This window comes from Acipenser ruthenus, chromosome 3, assembly GCF_902713425.1.
Source record: "Acipenser ruthenus chromosome 3, fAciRut3.2 maternal haplotype, whole genome shotgun sequence".
Taxonomy (NCBI): Eukaryota; Metazoa; Chordata; class Actinopteri; order Acipenseriformes; family Acipenseridae; genus Acipenser; species Acipenser ruthenus.
Window position 1 is genome coordinate 47,920,921 of NC_081191.1, and position 24,915 is coordinate 47,945,835.

At 40.7% G+C, this 24,915-nt stretch overlaps 1 long non-coding RNA gene across 1 annotated transcript in view; it reads right to left on the minus strand.

Annotated features, from left to right (window-relative positions):
- The window catches only part of LOC131720858 (uncharacterized), a 32,506-nt gene extending 8,028 nt beyond the window's left edge, over positions 1 to 24,478 (minus strand). Inside the window, exons 1-2 of the long non-coding RNA XR_009319738.1 lie at positions 24,122 to 24,478; positions 22,901 to 22,978 (exon numbers count right to left, since the gene is read on the minus strand). This is a non-coding gene — a long non-coding RNA (uncharacterized LOC131720858). The remainder of the gene's footprint in view (positions 1 to 22,900; positions 22,979 to 24,121) is intronic.
- Between the last annotated feature and the right edge of the window lie 437 nt (positions 24,479 to 24,915).

Sequence of the window (24,915 nt, forward strand, 5' to 3'; positions counted from 1 at the left end):
ACTAACTCCCTGTCCCTCGGGCAGTTCACCCAACCCCAACCCCAGATTATACACACGGCCATTGTAAGAGTTGCTCGCTTGCTCGTTTCTTGAAATCTAGTCCTTCAGCAGCACAGATGTTGAACCCAAAGGTTTTGCAGCAACCCTGAGGTGTATAAATCTGGACCTTTTTATACCTGAAGCCCCATTGGACTCTTGACCGGAGGGTCGTGGGTTCAATCCCAGGTGGGTGACACTGCTTATATGTGTGTGTGTGTGTGTAATATATATATATATATATATATATATATATATATATATATATATATATATATATATATATATATATATATATATATATATTATTTATTTATTAGCTGTTGTACCCTTGAGCAAGGTACTTTACCTAGATTGCTCCAGTAAAAACCCAAATGTATAAATGGGTAATTGTATGTAAAAAAAAAATAATGTGTAAAAAATAACGTAATTGTATGTAAAAATAATGTGATATCTTGTAACAATTGTAAGTCGCCCTGGAAAAGGGTGTCTGCTAAGAAATAAATAAATAATATATAGTCAACCATACCAAATAATACCAGTCAACAGAGGCCCTCACCAGCAGCAAAATGTTGTTTTTTTTCCCCCACAGCATCTTAGGGAGATGCCATAATGATACACAAGCCTTTAGGTTACAAAACCTAAATAAACAGACTTGATTTATTCTCCAGGAGTGGATGGTATGGAGGCTATAACTCATCCTTACAGCACACTGGTCCCGGAAGCCAGTTCAATCTCTGGATACTATGCCACTGCTATCCCCCAAGCGATGCACGCTCCAGTCAGCAGGAAATGGTGGGAGACTTTTACATATATCTAATGCATTGTACAGGTTTTGCAAGGGCATTCTTTACACAAGTTAAAAGGGTATCTGTTGTTCCAATCACAATTTTACATATACACAAGTCACCTCCCCATTGTAGCCTATGAAAAAAGCTTTTCCTTTGGTTACATTTTTTAAGGTCTCACCTATAGAACATAAGAGACGTAGCTCTCAAGTTGCAGAGAGGTCAGGGGACCACACTTTTAAAAAAGCTGCTGCTTTTTTAAACTTATGACTGGTGTACTTACACAAAGGTCACACTTATAAGTTACACGTTTTCATTAAACTACTGATTTAAACTTTGAATTTACATTCATGTTATGGGTTATATGTTACTTCTATATTTCAAAAACTACTGCAACTGTAAAACAAAATTGGTTAATTTTGTAACCTGACCTGAATTGTAGTTACTTAAAAACTTTAACCTTTTAATTAAAAACCATTTCATAAAGGTAGATTTGGGTTTGAATTAGGTCCCATCTGCCCAGATACATATATCATTCTTCAGTCTACTAAATGTTCTGTAACTAAAACTGTTATTTACTTTACAGTTAGCAAAGACATGGAACTCCAGGTTTGTGTCTGTGGCTTGAGCAAGGCAACAACGGTCAGGGGTTTGAAGATTCATCAAGGGAGAATGAAATGCTTGAGGGAGAAGGGACAAGGGCCTCACATTGATCAGTACTTCTTACGAAGTCAGTCAAGTCAGTTGAATGAAATCCAGCGACAGGAAGCAAACCACTGTTCGCAGGATATCAGCACCCCTGTCATAGACGTGAGGAGGACTTGCATGGACACAGTTAGTGATGAACCTAATGATCCTCGTGAACCTCGTCAGACAAACCAGCATAAGAGAGAAAAGAATCTCAATGGGCACAAGCCTGGAGTTAAATAGCCAAGAGCTTGTGTACTGTAAAGCTACGTCTCAGTTGGTGCTTATCTTGGCGAGAGCCGAGTTCAAATCAGCATGAAGTTTTAACATCTACTCTCATGTAATGGAAATCATAATCTTAAAAAATACATCCATTCCAGAACCCCATGCCAAACTGATGAGCACAGTGTGCCTTTCCAATGAAATGTACGCAGTAACTAGAAGCACAAATGCCAGATGCACAGATGTTAAGCAATGCATCTATTTCTGTTGTGCAAAGTTGCTAATTTATGCCAATTTATGCCATTTCCCAAAAGCTCCACAGCTCACCAGATAGCATGTAATAGAAAGGCTAGATTGCTATTTTTAATGAACTTGTGTTGATAAGGAAGAAATGTGTAGAATCAAACCTCCTGCATAACTTTTTGTAAAAGCCGAGGGCTTCAGGGCTTATTTACAAAGCTGGATTTACAAAAGCAGAGGAACATGAAAACCTTTCTTCTTTTATATATTTTATTAGATTGTGATCAGATTGTTGTCGTAGCTGTATGATTTGACAAAGCAATTTTCTTAGTATTTAGAGAGCATTCTGTATGTGTAACATGTTTTCTTTTGTTCATCGTTGATTGTAGGACTACTTTCACAATTTTAACAAGTAATTAACAAAGTAGCATATTTAGTAAAGCCATGGGGAAAGAAAAAAACATGAGGAAAAAAAAAGCTACAAATTAACAGAAAAGGATAAAAAAGAACACTGTAACCCTGCAACTGAAAGTAAAGTATTTTGTCATTATAAAGGTTACATTGGTGTGCTCTTTTATTGTGACATTGTTTAGGTTAAATATTTTTTGACTATGCAAAGGTACCTCATTTCATGGGCCTAAATAAATCAAACTGTAACAATCCTAAACGTGACAACTTAAAAACTGATGCAAGGTTAGACTGAATCCATGTCAACAGCTTATTATACCAGTAACAGATACTGATCGTTTACACTGGCACATGTATTCCGCAACGAGAGGACAAGCGTTACGATTCCGGAACATTTTGCTTGTGTAAACACTACCGAGCATGTTCCGGAATCGTAACTCTTAACCTCTCAAAAGTTGAGTTTGTATTCCACAACGAGAGGACAAGCGTTACGATTCCGGAACATTTTGCTTGTGTAAACGCTACCGAGCATGTTCCGGAATCGTAACTCTTAACCTCTCAAAAGTTGAGTTTGTATTCCACAACGAGAGGACAAGCGTTACGATTCCGGAACATTTTGCTTGTGTAAACGCTACCGAGCATGTTCCGGAATCGTAACTCTTAACCTCTCAAAAGTTGAGTTTGTATTCCACAACGAGAGGACAAGCGTTACGATTCCGGAGCATTTTGCTTGTGTAAACACGCTGAGGACATATTCCGGTAAGATTGGAGAAAACCCCCAGCGTGCACTGCACGCCTACCTGCAACGTCATCACAGTGCTGCTTTTGAATCAGAAGAGGGAACACAACAACATTTTTGACTCGAACCATCTAAATAAAGTAAGTGCAACTTATTCATATATATATAAATATATAAATATATATTTCAAGTGTATTGTTGCTCACCTTTCTGAAAGTTCTTCAAATGGTCACCTAGCATCCGTGGCTTTCATTGAAGATATTCAAAATATGGCGCTCGATGATGTCGTCATTACGGCACAACGTTACCACCTCTTCGGCTTACAAAGTACGCATGCTCACACTTCTGTCCTGAGAGAACTACCCTCCGCTTTTTTATGCACGTGTAAACGCTCTGTTTCGGAATATTTTGTACCGGAATTGTATCGGAAGGGTTCCAGAACAACAGTGTAAACAGACCTGTTGTTTCTGTACGCAAGGGGCCCAAATGACAACAGGGTTTCAACACAAGGACCCCCCCTAGGACACTAATGGAAAAAACATTTTACCGCCTCACTGAAAAATAGTATTACATTTTTGGAATACAATACTATAACACGTAACCCGTTACAAACATTGTGTGTTCTATACAAAGTGTGCAGTATACTCGAGTAATAGTATTCGGGGTAGAAATGTGCATTATACAAGGGATGTAACCCAAAACTGCACAGTTGTGTCCTTTACACATGGTGTGGGTTATACAGCAACACGTGCTTCATAAAAATGTAAAAAAAATGGTCCTTGAGTGGACGGAACCACAAATGGGATAAGAGGCATCACCACCACCTATAGATCTCACTATCTTTAGAATGAAGAAATTGCCTTCTGCTGTCTTTAGAAACACTCAAATTGATGATTGAGCTTTTTTCCTGTTTGGATTGGTTTACTTCTACTTTTTACACTGCAGCACTGACATTAAAAGGGTGTTAATTTGATCAGAAGATCCGTTGACCCCGGACAAGGAAAGCGAAACTGAGGTAAGGAAGACTTCAAAGAAATTAGACAGTTTAGCTTAGTGAGACAGTATAGCAACTGTATGTGTTAGCAGCATGGCCTTTAGAGAATTTACACAAACTGGAAATGGCCACAAAAATGTTTAGAAAATAAATGGAAACTTGGAACAATGCATTCATTTAAGTATAGTGTGCTCACTATACTTTGCTGATATATGTTGCACACAGAAAAACTAATGTTCATCTATATCCTCAGTTTGAATACTGTATTTACACTTGGGTAGGGATACACTACTCAAGTGTAAAGTTATTTTTATGGTTTTAACTAGAAGCATAAAAGCATAAAATATTTTCATATTGCCAATTCTCCAAGCTGTGATAACATCTAAGATGGATTTACTGCATTTTCTCCTCTGAAATAAAATCAGTTCTTACAGCAGAAAAAAATCTCCCATTTCATCTTATTATGCTTCCTTTAGTTTTCATTAGTAGCTAATTTGGAGATTGCTGGGAGCGTGGATATCAAAGACCTTGACAATGCAAAGTGCTGAATGAATAAAAAACAATAAAAAATGAATACTCTTGTTATAAGATGCATAGTAGAAAAGGTCAGCTTGGATACAATAATGTTACCATTGGCACAGAAAATGACCCCCCAGACATTACCACTCACAAGAAAATAAAAATAAGACTGACTGTCCAAATCATAATACCAGGTATTAGAGAAGTTAATGAAGATTTGTTTGGCAGCAAACATATTAAAAAGGGTAGTATTGATCTAATGTAATGCTTATGAGAAAAGACAAAAACAAGTATTTTTGTAATATAGGCTACATTTCCAGTCACAGCTATAAATACAAATTTAGAGTGGCTCTCTACACAGGGCTCTACACTAACTTTTGTGTCACAAGGATAGGGGGTGACGTCAGAGCCAGGAAGCAATACACAGGAGAATAAATGCAGGTTCTGCGGGGGTTCAACTGCGCTGCTGCATGTCTTTATTTAATAACAAATACAAAAATAAAAATAATTAAACATAAAACAAACCGGCGCGAAGCCCAAAATAAAGCCATTGGTGCCGTCTTTCTTGGCCACTATGACAACTGGACTGCACCACTCGCTCCTGGAAGGCTCAATCACCCCAGGTTCGAGCATGTCCCATACCTCTTTGAGAACGGCACTGTGACAGCATGGCATAAGGGATGAGGCCCAGAGACAGACTGCAGTTCAAACAAAATACTTTTATTGAATAAAAGACTCAAAATAAACAGGCACGAGGGCCAAACAAAAGGTTTTTAAAACACAGACAATAAACAAAGTAAAACTTACAAAAATAAGGCTTCCAGGTTGAGCTTTGCCTTCACTGGAATTCAAAATTTCCAAAAAAACAGCACACAAAGAAAAATCACCCTTGCTTCCTCAGCTACCTCTCTCTTACTGAGGAGCTGAGGCCTCCTTTTATGTCAGGTGGCTGGGTGTTAATTGATTGCTAATTATTCTCGCCTGACACAATAAACCTGGGCAGGGAGGAGAATCTAACCACATCCCTGCCAATATTTAAAAGGGCAGAGCCCTGCTCTGCCACAGGCACTTCGCCGACTTTCCCGGATCTGGTATGGTCTCTCTTGTACTGCGACACTTGAGGGAGAGACAATGTCATATTCAACCAAGTTATTCCTGCAGGGCACGTTAGAAAAAACATCGCTGAACTCCTCAATAACTTCATGCAGTTCCCTTTGCTGATCTGGAACCAATTGTTCCCCCATCAAAATGATTTTTGTGCTAGGAGTCTCTGGACAGGGGCCTAAATCATCCTCTACATTGCCTGGGGCTATAAATAAGACTTCTCTTTCCTGCCAGTGCTTTAATAAATTAATATGATAAATTTCACATTCATTACAGCGATCGGGCTGTCTAATTTCATAATTCACCTTCCCTATAGCCCAAATCACTTCATATGGTCCCTGCCATTTAGCACATAATTTCGATTCTGATGTGGGAAGTAGCAGCATTACCTTGTCTCCTGGTCGAAAGGTTTGAATTAATGCATTTTTGTTGTAATGCTGCTGTTGTCGGTGCTGAGCCGATTTGAGGTTGTCCTGGGCCAAACGACCGACCAAATCCAGGTGATCTCTTAGTAGGAGCACATGCTTCACTACATTTTTAGATGAGCCTTTGTGCTCCTCCCACCCCTCTCTCAACAGATCGAGGATGCCGCGAGGCTGTCGGCCGTACAAGAGCTCTAAGGGGGGGGGGGGAACCCTGTCGAACTCTGCCCTCTCGGTCACACTGCGACTCCTTTTGACTGGCGTTTGTCACCACTCGAGCGCTCTCCCACCAGACCCCAGCCTTATCTTAGTGATGCTCCCTCCCATTTTGCAGTCCTTCTCTCTATTTGTTTTTCTAGGACGGAAAATGGGGGAACACATTTCAGCTTGAAAAAAAAATACTTCACCAATTCGTTCCTTTTTCTTTTTGTCTTCCATGTTTCCGTGTGCGGGCGAGACTGCCATTAATTTAACCAATTCTCTATAATTTGGCCAGTCTCGACCCAGAATTATTGGGTGTGGTAGCCTTTCCGCCACCCCAACTACTAGGTGGCGGTTTATCGGTTCTACTGAAAAATATACTCTTAGAGTGGGGTATGTCGTCGTATCTCCATGGACGCAGGAGATCACCACATGGCCTCGTGGCTGCCACGACACACCGCCCAAGAGAGCTGCGTTAATTAAGGTCTGCTCACACTCGGTGTCCACTAATGTGTGGGTTGTCGCCTTGCCTAAAACTGCATTAACAATACAAGGCCCCTCCCGACCATTTTCCCCACGCTTAGGGGAGAAGGAGGGAACATTGGTTATATTCATGTCTCGTTGCTGGTATGGCAATGAGGCCGGGCTATACCCCCGCTAGGGGTCAACCTTGTTCTCCATGAAGAGGAGGCAAGGTTGCCCATAGGGGCCGGAGAGAGGAGGTGGTGTGCCGCTGCTGCGGTGGATGGGAGCTGTGGGCTGAGACCAGGGAGTCCTCAAAATCCTCTGCCAATTTTATTGTTGCCTCCACGGTGGCGGGGTTGTGGCGCTGTATCCATACCTGTGTTTCGGAGCCGATCACATGTCAGAATTGCTCCACTGTTATAGCTTCGCCCATTTGCAGACCCGTTTTCTGGACGGGGCTTAGCCAGTGCACCATGTAGTCATACAACTGCTGCGTAATCACCCTGGGGCGTGTATCTGGGGATCTTCAGTACTCCCGGAATCGTACCCTGTGAGTTTCCCCTGTGATTTTGAGCTGGCGTAGGATGGCTCGCTTTACCAGGTCGTAGTCGGCTGCTTCGGTGTCCGGCATGGCCTGATACGCTGCCTGAGCCTCCCCAATCAGGCAGGATCCAAGCTGGCTCGCCCAGTACATCCTGGGCCATGACGCGGTAGTAGCCAGCAGCTTGAAAGCGACCAGGTAAGCCTCTGGGTCATCCTCCACTGTCATTTTCAGTGCCCTCGCCTTTGGGGCCATCATCACGGGTGCAGTTGGTACTGTGGTCTGTATCGCCAGACCAATTTTCTCTACCAACGCCATGTACCGCTCCCCTCTCTGTCTTTCCGCAGCCTCCCATCTGCTGTTCAGTGCTTCCAGCAGCGCTGCAAGTGATGCATGATCCATAATCCTGTGCTCTGACACTACGTGTGGCAAAGTGGTAAGTGGTACGTGCAGGTGCAGGGGTGATGCAGTGCAGTAATGAAACACAGAGAGTTATAATCCGGTTTGAAACAGTTTTTATTTGTATCCAGGTCTGGTGACCAAATAATAATCTAAATAATAACAGGGTTACAGTCCCAAATAATAAACACTAAAATCTGTCCTACAATATACTAACACACGTCACCAGTCCTGGATGCGTGCAGTAGTGCTCGTGGTGGGTGATACAGTTCATTTCGTGACAGTGGTGAAGTGCTGTTCCGGCTTTGTCCTGGCCCAAGGCGACAGCTACGGAATCGTGTTAGCTGTCTGGTGATTCACAAACAAGACAATTACTAACAGAAAGAACAAACAAACAAAAAACACTCACGATACAGTTCACAGTCCTTTAGGGTCTCTCACCGTCCTTCTAGGTTTAAAAACCACAAACCAAACAAAGGAACCGATTACGATTCTCCGTCCCCCTTATATGCTGTCACGCATGACCCCTTGGTAAATGAATGCAGCTGTCTTTACAGTCTGCGACTGCTACATTGCTTTTCTTCCGGGTCAATACGTTCTTGCAACGGAGTCTTGCCTTCTTCCAGACTGACCGACTTCCTGACCCGGGAAAGAACTGTCAGGCCAGCCCGTCCAAAGAACTCGGTCCTCGCTGCTTAGCGCACTCACAGGTCGGGAGGGAGATTTACAACCAAGATTCATTATATTTCTGTCACAAGGGTTCATACAGTTTTTCTGATACAAATTCCAAGGACTTTTCAACTACCTAATTTAAGGAGTTTGACATACTTTTCAATGCTGACAACTAGTAACCAACCGTCACATCCGACTGATCCAACTGCGTATGACTGTAGCTTGCCGTCTGCATAAAAATGGTTTGCATGCTCGGAGGCCGTTCAGGGGTAACACGTTGACAGCTGAGAGCCAAAATGACCAACTTCTGTGGGCCAGAGAACATCTGAGGTGGCGGCAGAGACAGTGGTGAAGTGTTTTATTCACCAATGAATGCCGTTTTGCTCTTGACAGACCTGACTGAAGACAAGGTGTGTGGAGATGTCGTGGTGAGCATTATGCTGACTGTTGCGTTGTTCAAGCCAACCGGTGGGGTGGTGAAAGTGTGATGATGTGGGGAGGAATCTCCTTTAACACAAGAACGCCTTTGGTGTTGATTGAGGGCAACCTTACTGCTCAGCGATACATTGACAAAGTCCTTGAGGCAACAGTTTTTCCGTTCCTGCAAGCCAATCCGTAAGTGTCGATTTTCCAATGCAAGACCACACAGTGCTAGGATTACAATTGTATGACTTCAAGAAAACAATAACATCTGTGGGACCAAATCACCAATGCCATCCACAGGAGATAACTGCGACCAGCCAACCTTCGCCAGCTAGCTGCAGCTGCACAGGAAGAGTGGCGGAACATCCCACAGCAGCCTATTCAGAGGCTGATCAGGTCTATGCGTCAATGCTGGCAGGATTGTATTAACGCTCAGGTAGGTCATACCCAAAACTAACTTTTTAATGTTTTGATTTTGACAGTGTTTCATACTGAAAACGTATCATGATTATTTGATCTGTATTTTTGTTCACATTTTCTGTGATTTTGTTTGCTATCTATGTTTAAAATATTTGATTAAATCCATCAGACCTGAGTGTTGCGTTTCTTTTGTGCATCGGTATTGGACTCTACAAGATGTCGAAAGCGTTCCACAGGGATGCTAGCCCATGTTGACTCCAATGCTTCCCACAGTTGTGTCAAGTTGGCTGGTAGTGGATCTCTACTCCGAATAGCTCGTTCCATCTCATCCCACAGATGCTCAATTGGATTGAGATCTGGTGACTGGGCAGGCCACTGCAGTAAGCTGAATTCACTGTTATGTTTGTGGAACCATTCCTGGACAATCCTAGCCTTGTGGCATGGGGCATTATCCTGCTGAAAAAATCCATTAGCAGGTGGATACACTGCTGCCATGAAGGGATGCACCTGATTGGCAATGATGTTCAGATATCCTGTGGCATTCAAACGTTGCTCCACTTTTATTAAGGGGCCCAATGTGTGCCATGAAAAAACACACCCCACACCATCACACCACCAGCACCAGCCTGCAATGTTGACACGCAGCATGATGGATGCATGTACTCAAGTGGTTTTGTCCATACCCTAGTCCTCCCATCAGCGTGAAACAGCAGGAACCGGGATTCATCAGACCAGCCAATGTTTTTCCAATCCTCCAGTGTCCAGTGTTTTCGTTCCTTAGCCCACTGCATCCGCAGTTTCTTGTGTTTTGCTGAAAGAAGTGGAACTCTGTTAGGTCGTCGGCTGCCATATCCCATTCATGTCAAGGTACAACGAGTTGTGCATTCTTTTATGGGTCTTTTGGCACCAATGTTGTACTGGACTGTCAGTTGACTAACTGTAGCCCGTCTGTTGCTCTGCATAATTCGTGTCAGCCTCCTTTGGCCTCTTTCATCAATGAGCCGTTTTCGACCACTGGCCTGCCGTTGGCTGGATGTCCTTTGGGTGGTGGACCATCCTTGATACACACGGGAAACTGCTGAGCGTGAAAAACCCAGCAGCGTTGCAGTTCTTGACACACTCAAACCAGCGCACCTGGCACCTACTACCATACCCCGTTCAAAGGCACTTACTGTAAATCTTTTGTCTTGCCCATTTACCCTGAATGGCACACATACACAATCCATGTCTCAATTGTGTCAAGGCTTTAAAATCCTTCTTTAACCTGTCTCCCCTTCATCTACACTGATTGAAGTGGATTTAACAGGTTACATCAATAAGGGATCATAGCTTTCACCTGGATTCACCTCGTCAGTCTATTTCATGGAAAGAGCAAGTGTTCCTAATGTTTTGTACACTCAGTGTATATATATATATATATATATATATATATATATATATATATATATATATATATATATATACACACACACACACACACACATAAATATACATATATACACCATACATGTATATGCATATATATATATATATATATATATATTATATATATATATACACACACACACACACATACATTTCTGCACTTGCATTACTCGTTTGCACTTGCGTTTTATTACATTCATAGGTTTTACTTAGGGGTTTTAATCTTGGCATTTTCTTTTAAATTGATTAATCACCCCATCAGGACAATTAATTAATCGATTAATCACACAGGTTTGCTATAATATGCAAGTGTAGTGAAATACAACTAAAAGTAACACTTGGTATTAATGCTATTTTTTGCAAGCATTTATTAATGACACTTAACATTTTACAGGCAACTTTAATTTAACAATTTGACAATACATGAAAATGTTTAATTGCATGTAATCTGAATAGCAAGTCTTTTAATATCATACATAAAATACTGTGCCATGCATTACTGTAAATTAGCAGCTGTACTACAACCAATACTGTGTTGGATATATTGGGCTGTTTTTTTAATACACTTTAGGTAATTTATTTAATTGAGGGCTATTTTATTTTAGTTTATATTAGTTTAAATTTAGTTACTTAGACTTAGACTAGAGCTGTAAATGTACTGCAATGGTACAGATTTAAAATAATAGAATACATTGTTAAAAAAAGAAATCAACTTACTTGCGACTCAGATGATATGATAAACTTGTAGTATTGCCGTGAAAGGAAAGCCCCGAAGAGCAAATCATTTTTCCTTCCTTCTGTGCCAGTGGTTCTGTGCCTCATGAACTTGATTTGTCATTTACGATATTTTTCCTTATTAAATATTTATTTATAAATATTTATTTTGAGAAAATAAATCGAGAGAAGTGTCCATTACTGCTTATAAAAGACCCTGATAATAAATGTATTATGTCATTGCAATCACTCAGCTGAAACAATGTCTTGTAATTTGCCAAAACTCCATATTTTTTAACAAAACTTTCAAGAAGTATTGTAAGGTTCCTCGGGTCATAGAATAACACATTTTTATACATGTATCTCTAAGTAGAATACATAATAAAAAAATACTTAACATTTAAAAAAACAAAAACAAAAATGCGTTTATATGGTTTCTGAAGTACTTTATAATGTTTCCCAGTGTTCTGAAAAAAGGACACCAATTCCAAGATGCTACTGTAGAAAATAGAATTTTAGTGAATTTTTATAGGAAGAGAATCAACTAAAGCCACAAAAACCTGGTCCTGTGGGAACACCCCACTGAAAAATGCTTGGTCCTTAAAGGGTTAACCACATTATATCTAATTATAAGATATGTATGCAATCTGAACCCCCCTTTTATCTGTTTTTTTTATTATGGGTGTGTTTATAAATTAATATACTGTATATTACAGCTCCCTTTGATGCAATACCAAGCATCGCCTTCAAAGCTGCCATTAACTGAAACAGCTTTCTTATGTGAAAAAAATACTGACTAAATAGCTGTTACACATTGTCTTGTCTTGTTTAAAAATCTACATCTAGCATTCACGTAAAATGCACATCTTTCCAATCTGTGCTTATTCTACTGCTTGTGTTCACTGTTCAGGAAAATCAAAATGTAATCTGGCTGTCCCAGCCTTTTCACTGCGCACAAAAGGAACAAAATGCATTGAATAATCTTAACTCGGCTGGAATGACTAAATTAAAACAAACAAAAAAGAACCATTAAAACCACAATTTTAGTACCTTCAACAATATGAAATATGTGCTACAATGTTGCCAGGGATATAGGAATATCCCTATTATAACCATATTATACGTTTATGGAGAGGTTCGCAACAGATAGTAACAGATGTGAAACAAAAAGAGTTTATATTTGTTGCTTGACTTGTGAGCTGTACCGTAGTGTGAATGATTCAGCTCCATTTTATCATATGGGTTTATTCAGCCAGGATTCATATCTCACACAACTATATGCCAAAAGAAATGCTTTTAACACTACTTCTGGAAATAATGTGTATATTAATAAATCCTATCAACTTTGTGCCACCAATCACGTTTACTTTACACATCACAGCCCACCAGAAGTGGTAAGTAACATCCTGTACACTCCACTCTTATTTTTCAAATTGCTTCCCACCCACCTCGTCTTCGTATTCTGGTGTTTTTTATATGTACATCAGGCGAAGTTGCCGATTCAGTGAGTGCAATAAATTAAATTAGAAATTGAGAGATTCATTTGCTACACAAGGTAATGGTTGTGGGGACCAGCACTGGTATTTACATTTACTGGATCCGACGACGACCCAAGCCCCAGTGCAGTATTTGTCAAATTGAGATGCCATTTATCTACAACGCATTCAAAATGTGAAAAAAAACATTAGGTTACTTACCGTAACCCTGGTTCCCTGAAAGAGAAGACGACCACCAACCAATACTTTTGGGATATGCCTGCCTTAGGTAGATATTCGCTGAGCATTTTACATCAAAGCTGACGATAGGCCCCTCCGTGGAATGACGTCCTCAGTCCTGCCTGCCGAAGGGAATAAGAAGTCGTTCCGCAGAGCTCACTTCCTCTTTTGCATCGAAACCGCAAATGCGAGTGATGCAACCTTGCAAGGTTTGGTGGTCGTCTTCTCTTTCAGGGAACCAGGGCTACGGTAAGTAACCTAACGTTCCCTTTCAATTCGAAGACAACCATCAACCAATACTTTTTGGAAAGTATACCGGAGCCGTCGCGAGGGAGCGTGAGCGGACAGCATACGAGGGACGGCTCGCTACCGCCAAATAGTGTTGGTGGTGTGCACATACAACCTGAAGGACCCTAATGAAGGCTTAGAGAGATCTACCACATTAAGTCAGTAGAACCTGGTGAATGTATGTGGCTTAGCCCAGCTAGCTGCAGTACAATGTCAGTCAATGAGGCACCTCGAAAGAGAACCCATGACGCAGCCACACCTCTGGTAGAGTGCGCGGCCACCCTCCCAGGTGGGGGTAGGCCAGCATTATTGTACACAGTCAATACTGTGTCCACAATCCAGTGGGCCAGTCACTGCTTCGAGAGGGCTTGACCCAGGGTCCTTTCTCCATAGCAAACAAAGAACTGGTCAGACTGACGCTGCGCTTTCGTCCTACCCACATAACCTCTCAATGCCCTCACTGGGCAGAGGGAATTCAGTTTCTTATCCTCCGAATCAAAGGGAGGGGGATGGAAGGCCTCTAGTGCCACTGATACAGGAACTGTGCACAGACAGAGCATGTAGCTCACTGACCTGCTTAGCGGAGGTGATGGCCAATAAAAAGGCTGTCTTCATAGAGATATTTCAGCTCTATGGAATGTGTAGGCTCAAACGGGGCCTTAGTGACAGCCTTCAATACCACATCCAAACTCCACTCGGGGAGGACGTCTTTTCTAGGGGGACACAGCCGCGAGCATCCTTTAGAAAATGGGTCACCAGAATATGGGCGCCCGGGGATACCGAGTCTATGGGGACGTGGCATGCAGATATAGCTGCCAGGTCCACTATGGACTGCTATGGGGCAGTATATGTGGCAATATATAACACTTCTGAAAATACCTCCACTTGTAAGCATATAGTGCTCTTGTGGAGGAAGCCCTAGCATTCTGCAGTGTACTAACGACTGCATCTGAGAGCCCTAAGGCAGACAGACAGTCCCATTCAGGGACCAGACCCACAGCTGGAGTCTGCCCAGTTCTGGGTGCCAGAGGGTGCCTTGCGTCTGACTAAGGAGATCCTTGCACAGCGGAATCTCCCAGGGCTGGCCCTGCAGCAGCTGCCAAAGGTTTGAAAACCAAATTCTCCTGGGCCATCTGGGGGCCACCAGGAGAACTGTCGCTTTTTCTCTCCTAACCTTCTCGAGGAAGGCAGGGAGCAGCGGTAACGGTGGGAAAAAGCGTACAAAAGCCAGGTTGGATGCGTCTGTTGTCACCACTTGACGGTTGTGTATCACTCCATTCTTACACCTTCGCTCAGGTGAGAGGCTTGCCTCCACCAGCATAGGGCTTCCCAGCATAGGCGAGACATGGTCAGTCGACAGTGTCTGTCGCGCTTGGGGTGTAGCCGAAGGGCACTGAGCCACACTTGGATCGGGCACATGTGGAGTAACCCCAGTTGGATGGCTGATGAAGCTGCAGCCATCAGACTCAATAGTTTTTAACACAACACCAGTTGTACTGTGAACCCTTGTTGAAACAGGGCCAGACAGTTGCGAATGGCAGCTATTCTGTCGTCCGACAGGTAGGCCCACTTCGTAAGGGAATCCAGCCGGAGACCAAGTAGACCGTACTTTGCCCTGTTATTAACTGGCTCTTGACATCGTTGAGGGTGAAACCCAGCCTCAAAAGATGCTTTGTCTCAATCGCTGTGTGGGACTGTTGTAAACCAGGCCGGGCAGACTGGAGAATGTGACGGTGTGCATAACCGGTGTGTACGGTGGCGAGCACCCAAGTGGGGGCTGCCTGGGGCGTCGTTGGGACTACCTCCGAGATCGCTGCTCCCCCCTATTGTTGCGGGTAGGCCCAGTTGTTAGCTGTCGTGGAAGCCTGAAGGCGGTGCCTCAGGTCATCACACGGGGCAGTGGGGATCGGAACTGTCTGAGTCACCGTGTGTGTACGGCAGATGCCAGTGTCTTGTTCTCTCCCGTACCAGAGGCTGGGTCCTGGTGGAGAAATCATGCTTCTCTTTTTTTTTTTTTTTTTAAACAGTAGTAAAGAAAAAAACACATACATGCACAAGCAAAGCTGTGAAGGTAAAAAGCACAGTCACCACAGCAATGCGGTACACACCGAGTAGGCAGGCTGAAACAAGCTGTCGTATTCAACTCAACAGCGAGGCGTAGCAGAGCTGGGTCCTGGTGGAGGAATCACACTTCTGTTTTTGTAAATTTTTTTTAAAACTGCAAGGCAGTAAAAGAATAAACCACATACACGCACACAACAGCAAAGCTGTGAGGGTAAATAGAACAGTCACCATGACAACGCGGGTGAACTGAATTTTTAAGTGCACTGAGAGGGTGGGCTGAGACAATCCAGTGGATTCAACTCAACAGCGGGGCACAGGAGAAGAAAAAACACAAAACAGCCAGCGCAGTAAGGTTAGAAAAGCGATGTAGGCTGTTGAAAAGAAAAATATTAAACGTAGTGCAGTTGTGTAGTGTTTATAATGCAGGGGAACTCCAGAAAATGAGAGAGCAAGAGAGAGAGCTGTTTCACACAGGCTCAATCACAGGGGGCAGCGCGTAGCCTACAGCGGAGTGGAGCACTGTCTACAAGCAGAGGGCATCGAGGCACCGAGCCCCATAATGCGTGCACTGAGCACCGAGACGCTACGTGCACTGAGGCACAGAAGCACCGGGGGGTAGCTAATGCAGTGGTGCCTAGCCTACCCTAACCGCATGTAGTCATCCACCTGGTCAGCGCGCAGCATGCACCAGGGGAGACACACAGGCTGAAGCACCGAGGCACCGAGCGCGACGAGGCACCGAAGCACCGGTGGCGCTATGCACCAAGCATCGTGTGCACCGAAGTATCAAGGGCTGAGCGTGCACCGAGGTACCGAAGCACCAGGGGGCAGCTAATGCAGCGGTGTCTACCCAACAGCATGTAGTCAGCCACATGGTCAGCGTGTAGCATGCACCAGGGCAGACACACAGGCCGAAGCCGCGGCGGGCGTGTGTGCAACGAGCACCGTGTGCACCAAGGCACCGAAGACCAAGGCTGAGCATGCACCGAGGTATCGAAGCACCGGGGGCAGCTAATGCAGCGGTTCCTACCCAACCGCGTGTAGTCAGCCACCTGGTCAGACGCAGCATGCACCAGGGGAGACACACGGGCCGAAGCCGCAGCGGGTGAGAGCTCAGTTAGTTTGAAAAAGAACAGAGCAGAAGGGAGAACACTTTTTTTTTTTTTAAGGCCCAAAGCATCGAGGTGGGCGGGAAGGTCTACACGACAGCAGGGCAGGCTAAGCACAGACCTGAAGGAGGAACACACGGCTGACTGACTGGGTTTTTTTTGTTTGTTTTTTTGCCCAAGCTGTGCAAACGACAACCAGCAAAAGTCACTAAACGATGGGGCGGCAAGCCAAGCCCTGGCGGAGGAACGGTATTCTCCCTGAAGGTGTAGGCTGAAAGACAACACACGCGCACATCAATACTGCACAGGCACTCACACTCATACATCGGACAGCCAAGAAAAGACGGCCTACAACACAAGCGAAGCAGACCCTAAGAAAAAGGAAAAAGATTCCACGAGAGCAGCAAGCCAGCCCTCAACACGAATGCAAGGGATTTGCAGTCGACTCAGAAGAGCAGCTCTTTTCGTTAGTGACACAGAAGCTTACCGTAGGTGAGAGGCAAAAAAGTGAGCTCCACGGAATGACTACTTATTCCCTCGGCAGGCGGGACCGAAGACGTCATTCCACGGAGGGGTCAATTGGCAGCTTTGACATAAAATGCTCAGCGAATACCTAAGTATTGGTTGCTGGTCATCTTCGAATTGAAAGGGAATGCCATCAGCAACTTTCAATGCCAACAACAGTCCTTGATGAACTGGTAGCGAAGATTCAAGCCCAGGAATCTCATTAATTTAGGTACATTATACAAATACTTTACTTTCTACATGTACTTAAACATATACAATACAAAAAATGATCTTGTGAAAAAATGCGTGGTAAGTGGTCCGTGGGAAAATCCAAACACAAAGGTTGACCTTACATTGAAAAATGCTGGGAACCACTGCTCTAAGAAATTGTGTCTTTGCTTTTGTGCTTCCTTCTAAATATGGTCCATTGAGTTAGAGGGCAAAGTTTGCCCATAATAAAATAAACTTAAAACAATAATATAACTGCTGGTACTGCAACCAAGTAATTTCTTGCTAGTTTTTACTTTAAATAATGGAGCATGTTTTGCACTTGCTTCGGATTGGGTACATTATTTTATATCTTTAACAAGGGTTGACTGAATGACAGGGAGTAATATAAACAAAAATATTTGAATTACCTTACCATTTCAGCTGCGTGCCTTTAAAGAAAGATGACACTGACTGCAACTCTGTTGTCATTTTTTATACACAAATAAGCTTACTTGACTTGAAAATCGACTTAAACGGTGCAAGCAAATTCCTACTTGGTTTGGTTGAATGAGTAGTACACAACAAGCTTCAATATGAAAGCTTAAAATGTATTTCAGTAAAGAATGACACGTTTTTAAATTCTGAAATACCACTACTTCAAATTATTACTAGTGCTTTATAACAGTAACAACATTTTATTTCGAGTTGGCGCTGAACTTAAACTCGTTCATGGCCCAGAAGCAACATGAACCTACTAACTTCCTTATTTAAATAAATAAATAAATAAATAAATAAATAAATAAATAAATAAACAACCAACCGTCTGGTTCTCTCTTGCCTTTTTTCAATGTATATCATTTAATTAATAGTGAATAAAAACAAACTAAAACTAACAACTAGCTAGCCTATATTTAATTATAGTCATTTGTCTCCACAAACTGCCCAGCATCTTTGGCACCCCGCTGCTGATGTCAGCTGTTGTAAATAGTGCAGTGCAGACTATGGGTCAAATCAATTTAGCGTAAGGTGCATTTTATTGTGTTATTTATTTATGTATTTTTTTTATCAATGTTGTACTTCTAGTGTCTTCTGAATGACTTCCCTCTTTTATTACATTTTAAACCGTTTAAAGGCAAAACCATAACAAAACATAGAATAGTGTGCATACACGGAGCAAAAAAAGTACCGTATTCTTTCGAATTTAAGACACACTTTTTGAACAGTTTTTGCTTCTCATAAATAGCCTGCGTCTTAAATTCGAGTACAGTATAGTGATGTGTGTATTGAAATCGGCAACAAAAGACTTAACTACCTGAGTACACAAACAGCAGCGTGACTTACTGCCGAGAAAAAAAGAACCAAATGTTACTGCCCGATCTCGAATCATCCATGACATACAGGCAGCCATTTTCAAAGATGCATCATTAGCTTCATAAGGAATTCAAAGAGGAGCTCTTACAATTTCAGCGTTTCAAACAAACAGTACCAGCTTGGACAGATCAGAAATGCTGATCAGACCCCCGTATTTTTCAACATGCCAAGCAATACCACAGTTCACAAATTGAGAGAAAAACATGTGTGAGTAATCACAACTGGAAATGAGAAGCAGCACATAACTGTAATGCTCTGTGTGACAGCAGATGGCTGCAAACTGTCTCCATATGCGTAATTGAGGTTGTATCTTTGTAAATGCACATTTATTTGATGTTTTATTTTTTCCTCAAATTGAGGGTGGGAAATTTGGTCTGCATCTTAAATTCAAAGAGTAGTTTGCCTCCTCTGTGCCCTAAGTATGTGCGAAGACATTTGATAGTTTTCCATGATAAAAATATATTAATACCCCCCTCCCAGATTTTTTTTGCATTTCTACAAGAATCATAGGAATGGACCTGGGAGAGGTCATTTTGATGGAATTCCATCTACAGACGGAAAACGTTCACCCATGCGTATACAAACATTCACAGAGTAAGAAAATATGAAACCATTCAGTACAAAGTCAATATCTCAAAGCATTAGGTGTGGAAACCAAAGTTACATGACTGCAATATCACAGCCAATGTTAGCCACAGAGTTTCCATGACATTGAAAATATGAAGTTGGCCTCTGAGCTGTTAAGCAGCAGTGTGGCTTGCAGGGATGCTTAACAATAAGATGGTTCTGGTTGCCAAGAAAAGACCTGTAGCGGGTGTTTAGGTAGGGCTATGTATTTTTACTTGCATTAAAATCGCTGTTTTTAAATGTGTAATCTAAAAGGCCAATTTTGCATGGTAGGCTTGTATTGCAGGTCTGCACTGCATTGTACTGTATGTTATGGTTTACTTTTGAATTGTTTTAGTTTGTATGGTAGACGGTTTATAAGGTACCATCCTCCCTTGGTATACTAATACTAATATGTGTCTATGCTACTGCCTTTTTGTATTTTAAACTAATAGATTTAGATATTGTGACGCTGTGGCGGTATTGTGGATATTGTGCAATAGATTTATAACAGATATTAAACTTCCAAAAAGACCTTAGATAGTTCCCTTGATAATTGTGTCTAGACTACTGGGTATTTTCTTAAAATCTATTTAAAAATAAAGATTACCTGCAAATCTGATACACACCACTGATATTGATATTTTATACTCTATACTAGCTACTTGTAAAGGACTGGGAAAACGTGAGTGGTAATTTGCATGTTTGGAATTTATCCTTTTGTATTTGATTTCAAAGAGATTTGTGTAATATTGTTGTATTTGATTTCAATGAGATTTGTGTAATATTGTTGTATTTGATTTCAATGAGATTTGTGTAATTTTGTTGTATTTGATTTCAATGAGATTTGTGTAATATTGTTGTATTTGATTTCACTGAGATTTGTGTAATATTGTTGTATTGAGTTTCACCTTTTGCTTTGTTGTGGATTTGTTTTTGTAGTTGCCATTTGAAGATTTATCCACTCCTCTACAAACTAATGATTGTTGGAAGGGAGCAGTGTGGAGTAGTGGTTAGGGCTCTGGACTCTTGACCGAAGGGTCGTGGGTTCAATCCCCAGTGGGGGCAACACTGCTGCTGTACCCTTGAGCAAGGTACTTTACCTAGATTGCTCCAGTAAACACCCAACTGTATAAATGGGTAATTGTATGTAAAAATAATGTAAAAAATAACATGATAACTTGTAACAATTGTAAGTCACCCTGGATAAGGGCGTCTGCCAAGAAATAAATAATAATGTACTGAATACTGCTATACAATATTGTCTTGACACACCAAGACTGAATATTTGTAAAATCCATTAAGAACTCTGTGAATTGGTTGAATCTTGAGCTTTTGATAGCATTGCTATGTCTGCAATTAGTAAATTTATTGTAACTCTAGTAAAATTCTTAATTTATTACGCAATTTTGCACAAATATTCCTGTGTTTTTACCACTTGCTATTTAAAAACAAAGCTATTTTTGAAACTTCAATTGTGTCTCTGCCTCCTTGCATAGTGCACCATACTGTTGCTTACCCAATTAAAGAACCTCAGTATTTTGAATTCTAAAGTGAACTTTAAGGTTTACAAGAGGACCTTGCCCTCTTTAAACACAACGTGGCGTAGTCGGTTTTTGGTCATAGGACCTTTTGAACAATTTAACCCCTTTAACCCGCTACAGACCAACCCATACTTTAAACCAGTATGTGTCTAGACCTCAGAGGACACCACGCTTGTCAAGGAATTTGGCAAATGCACCATTTTATTACATTTTGCATTGCACAGATGCCTCCAACAGTGTTGCTAATGATGAACTCTGCTGGTTATTTCTGTAATGCTGACTCTGCAATGGTATGAAAAAAGCCCATCAGAATTCACTGAACATACGGATGGAATAGTGGAACTTTACAGTAATTGCACCCAATAGATCAACTTTGGCCAACCTTCAGCAACCACTTTTTTAAAATCCTTTTTTTGTTTTTTCTTTCTCCTGACAATACTTTATAAGTAAGGCCCTGCGGAAATCATGAAATTAGCCCAATACCGTGATTTTTACAATATTCTTGAGAAATAATTTCATCATTATTTGTATTTCATACCAAAAAAGAAATCACATTCCTGCGTGTACTATTCGCCATGCACATAGTGCTGTGGAGTGATTTTTGTCATGTGACTATATGCAATCTGGGCGGGAAATTATAAAACTACACACTGTAAACAAGAAAATGAATGTTTCTAAAAAGGCTAAGAATGTGTCTGCAACAGATCATGTAAAGCAGTATCCAACAGGAGTTTTACACAGCGATGGAGGTAAGCTCTTCTGTACGTCGTGCATCATTACTGTAGATCACTACCGAGAATCGGCTGTTGACAGGCATTTAGATTCAAGTATTCACCGAAAGAGAAAGGTGGAAAACCAGTACTGCGACTGCTTTACTTGCAAAGAAACAGAAAAAACGGTGACTTCCATGTTACTAAAGTCCACTGAAACCGTGAGGCACCAAACACATTATATTTTGACCGGACAGAGGTGTTTGTTTGCGCAAATATCCCTCTTGAAAAATTGGACAACCAAAAGTTGTCCAATACGTAAATTCTTCACACTGAGTGTAGCAAATGGTGGAGTGATTCCTTCATTAGCCCAGCTGAGACATGAATACTTACCTAAAGTTGCCGAGTATCACAAGCAGGAGATTATGAAATTGATAACAGTCTGGGTGCTTGTCAGTGGTCACTGGCGAGTTGACTGATGCACAAGATCAGTATGGGTTACACATTGTATTTGTTTTTCAAGACCTAAATGGTGAACATGCATCTAATGTGTTAGAACTGAAAGCTGTCCTTGCAGATACACTTCACCTACAGGCTGTTAATTACAACACTGTTTCACAAGCTATTGTAAAGTGCCTGAATAACTTTGATGTTGATTTTGACATCAGTGCATTTATCTCTGTATTTGATGTTTTAAAAAAAATAATAACCTGTACACAATTTATAAAATAGTTCAGTGCACATTCCGTGAAATACGATACTTTACCCGTGACACTGCTGTGAATTGTAAAACATTTCTGTGATTTTCACAGGGCCTTATTTATAAGCAATGTGGCCTTACATATGTGAATTCTAAAAATGCATCTAATGGTGGGCTAAAACTGACAGGTCAAAAAAAAAAAAAAAAAAGTTGTATTTGAAATATTTGCTAGCATAAAAAAAAAAAGTGAAGAACCACAGGTTCTCAGCACAATAATAAAAAGTATAAATAGAAGCAGACAGGAAAATCAATTAAAAATATTTAATTAGTACTGCCTACTGAGATATTTGAAATGGAAAAGTCAGATAATGTACGAGTAAAAAAGAAAGCGCTGACAAAGGCGATCAATAACCCCAAAATTAATATTAATGGAACCTTTCCCCAGCCACATTTCCAAATTTAAAAGAAAATTAAATTAAAAAAGGGCCAACTTCTTACAAGGTGTTCTTCCTAAATCAAGTTAGGCTGACACTTCTAGGCCATTTTAATAGATGTGTGTTGTTATGCACAGGTCAGGATATTGAGTTTATCGACATTAAACACTGGTACAATATAATACATATATCAAAACTGTTCTTGTGGTTAGAATGCACTCACCTTCACCAAGCAATTTCTGTGGCCTGGGACAGAGCCGTTTACATAGGTAATGTTAGATTTGGTGTTCACTCTCCATACCTAAATACAAAGAAGAAAAAAGTTAAATGAACGTCCAACTAGATAAATTAATGTTTTGCAGACTAACCAAATAACCAATATGAATTAACCATTTTTTTCAACTTTTTTTTTCCATAGGTGATTTATAATGTATTAAAAAATGGATCAGAGATTTTCTTTAACCTGAATGGTCAATATGAGGTCCCTAATCTCTGGTAAAGGACCTCGAAAGTTATTGTTCAAACTATGTTTAATCTGTTCCAATTCAATCCTAAAGTCTGCTTCCTCGCTGTCATAGACGTTCAATCTATCTATTTAAATTTAGTATAGCAAATAAAAGTAAAAAAAAAAAACCTGTAGAAATCAAACAACTAGACGGAGACTGATTACTTTCAACAACTTTATTTCAGCATATCGTAACAACACAGCACAATCTGCATTTACACATGCAGGCTAAAAGACATTTTAAAATTACCAAAACGTTTGTAAATACACAAATACATGAACACGCATTCAAATCATAATTAAAAAATAAAGTTACTAGTACTTTTATTCTTTTACATGTTTTAAATTTGTAAGCTAGATTAAAACAAAATATTCACAAACCATGTTCGCTTTTGTGTACGAGGTACCTGAACTGCAGAACAGCTCCATGTAATTAGAAGAATTTATTTTGTATTCAGTTATTATTTAAGCTATTGGAAATACCCATTACTCATGGAATACTGAGGAAAGTGTTTGTATTCATTAACAACAAAAACTAGTGCTGCATAAAATCACGAAAAAAACAAACATTTAACTGCATGAGGCGGGCCTTACCAGACTGCTTAATTCAACATATTATTTACCCAGTGGTAAATATCAGTGGTATGAAGGGAGGGGTTGCATAGTTAATCACACAATGTAATTGACAGGAAGGGAAGTATACCATTACTCAGAAACATGCCCTCTACCAATAAATATTTATAACAACTATAAATGTTTAATTAATAAGTAATAATAATAATAATAATAATAATAATAATAATAATAAATCTTATAGTATTTATTGAATTAATACATCTTAATTCAATAAATGCCACCTGCACAACACTGAAAATAACATTTCAATCTACTATCCGATTCTCAGCACTCAAAGCTGTCAAAAACAAGTTCAAAACTAACCTTCAGCCCATGAGCAGTATCATAGACATTACCCATTTTCCCAGGTTTTACCTGGAAACACTCTGGCAGGATCCTACAAAAAATAAAAATAAATGTTTCCATTGGAGACAATCAAGTCTGACTTTGTGAGTGTAAACAAGGGACAGCATTTCTTCTTCTGTTCTGGAACGATATAGGAGAAATGGAGAACATACACAGTACATTTTACACCAATAAGGGATTGACACTACACACATCTTTTTAACCAGCAGCTGTGTTTCCACAAAAAATGTATAATAACGTATATTTGTGTTTAACAATTAGATCATTATCCAATATATTTTGTCATTGTCTTATGAAAAACAATAATAGATGGAAAAAAAACGTACAGTATATTTTGAATCAAGACATTACCTTTCTAAGATATACTACATGCACAACGGTGAACATAACCCAAATCCTTTGTAAAAGGTGAAAGACCATGCTATCTTGAGTAACATCCCTAGCACAATGCACCCTATGATAAATATAGTATACTTTATCTAACACTAGAACCTGAGTATACAGCATCAGTCTTTTTTAATAGGCAGAAATTGTGATATTATATATGTGAAAGGGTGCTTGTTACAGTCTTTATCAATATATTTTTGTTATGACTATAATGTACAGCATATAAATAACTGATACACATTTGTACACATGTGTGGCAAAGTGGTGAGTGAATACAGGTGTGTGCAGTGTAGAGTGGATACAAAACAGACAGACAATGATTTCCAGGTGCAAGGGTGTTTATTGATTTAATTAACAATGTCCAA